Genomic DNA, 2,500 nt, shown 5'->3' on the forward strand with positions numbered 1-2,500 from the left:
ATATATAAATAAAAAATATATAATATGCTTAATATATATTAATATAATATATATATGCATATATAAATATATACATACATATATATATACTACATATATTATACATACATATATTATACATACATATATTAGTATATATATATATATATATGCATATAATATATATATGCATATATAATATATATTATATATATATTATATTATATTATATATATATATGCTATATATATCTATATATTATATAATATATATAATAATTTATATATATATTATATATAAGTACTCCCCTAGGGAAGACCATGGGCCAGCCACCCCAGTATATATATATATATATGTATATATATTATATATATACATATGTATATATACACATATAAATACATATACATACATATATATATGTATATATATAAATAGATAAATATATATATATATATATATATATATATATATATAGATATATATATATATGTGTGTGTGTTGTGTGTGTGTGTGTGTGTGTGTGTGTGTGTTATATATATATCTATATATATATATATATATATATATATGTATGTATGTATGTATGTGCGTGTGTTGTGTGTGTGTGTGGGTGTGTGTGTGTGTGTGTGTGTGTGTGTGTGTGTGTGTGTGTGTGTGTGTGTGTGTTTTGTGTGTGTGTGTGTGTGTGTGTGTGTGTGTGTGTGTGTGTGTGTGTGTGTGTGTGTGTGTGTATGTGTATGTGTATGTGTGGTAGAAAACCCACAATGCAAAAACTGGATTTATTAAAAATGAGTCTTCAGTTTCGAAATCCACCTGGATTCCGCCTTCAGGTCTGAAGAGGAAAGAAAGTGAAGGGGTATAAAGAGAGAGAGGAGAGACAACGTGGTAACATGGGGCCACTGAGGACAGACGAACGGAAGCGAAAGAAGGTCAGATCAGGTCGGATGATCGGGTGAACTATGCGCAGGGTGGCCGGCATAAGGGAGAAGGCGGAGGATGTGGGGAGCGAAGAGACTATCGGCAGGAGAAAAGCCTCTGTTCAAGTTGAAATTAAGAAGAAGCTTTATTAAAGAGCATTTCACCAGTCTGCGCGCGTGGACATCAGCGGAAGGAAAGACAATTCGCGCCGCTAGATAGTTCATTTGATGGCTTGTGTCCAACTGATGGCAAAAAAGGGTGTTGTTGTTGTGTCCCCTGGTTACAGCATACTTATTGAGACAGACGCTTAGTGAGACTGGCAGTCTCGCCAAAGTATTGCTTATCACAAGAGGCACAAAAAGCAGCATAGGTGTCCCACCTTCGAGGTAGAGGGAGGACTGGTGTGGACCAGGTTGCGACGAAGAGTGTTCACCTGGCGAAAGATTAGCCTGCAGTTGAGAGGGTGAAGAGGGCGATGGAGAGAGTAGATCTCCTCAATGTAGGACAGGCTGAGGACGGGCAGGTGATGAGTCTCTCCAGGGGATAAGTCGTGGTAGAAGGTACGCCGTACCCTGGATGACGCGACGTCGAGAACATGACTAGGATAACCCAGTTTCGAGAACGAACGACGCAGGAAGTCGATCTCTCCATACAGGTACTGGGGATCACAGATGCGGAGGAACAGCCGGGTGGCAACACCTCTCTTTATTTGGAGAAGTGTATGTACATACTACTATGTATTTTTTTTTTTTTTTTTTAACGGTAGGTTCATGTCGTATCATGCCGCCGTGGTCACAGCATGATACTTAATTGTAGTTTTCATGTTGTGATGATATTGGAGTGAGTACGTGGTAGGGTCCCCAGTTCTTTTCCACGGAGAGTGCCGGTGGTACCTATTTAGGTAATCATTCTCTCTATTTATCCGGGCTTGGGACCAGCACTTGACTTGGGCTGGCTTGGCCACCCAGTGGCTAGGTAGGCAATCGAGGTGAAGTTCCTTGCCCAAGGGAAACAGCACGCCGGCGAACCCTCGAACTCAGATTGTCGTCGTGACAGTCTTGAGTCCGACGCTCTAACCATTCGGCCACCGCGGCCCCAACTACTATGCATAGGCTTCCTATATATGGAGAAGTGGTCAGCAGAGCGATGAACTAGAGTGTCCAAGAAGCGGAGCTAGTTGTCAACCTTCCATTCCTCCTTGAAACGGATGGAAGGAGAGAAAGAGAGTTCAGCTGCGTCAGGAAATCCGAGAACAGGGCAGGGTCATGAGGCCAGAAAGAAAAGACGTCTTCGACATACCTCAGCCAAACCGACGGACGAAGGGAGATGAAAGGGAGAAGCTCAGAATCGAAGAATTCCATGAACAGGTTTTCCAAGACTGGAGAGAGAGGAGAGCCCATGAAAACGCCGAATGTCTGAGAGTGAAAGCGACCCTCAAAGGAAAAGGAGTTAGACACAGACGGATCAGCTGGAGGAAGACGTCGGTGGGCAGAGGGAGACGAGGATCCTCTGCGGGGAGCTTCTTCTGAAGAAAGTAAGGACGTCATCAAGCGGGACCTTGGTGAACAGAGAGTCGACATCCAAGCTCATCATGATCGCC

The sequence above is a fragment of the Penaeus monodon genome, chromosome 7 (genome assembly GCF_015228065.2).
Source record: "Penaeus monodon isolate SGIC_2016 chromosome 7, NSTDA_Pmon_1, whole genome shotgun sequence".
Classification (NCBI taxonomy): Eukaryota; Metazoa; Arthropoda; class Malacostraca; order Decapoda; family Penaeidae; genus Penaeus; species Penaeus monodon.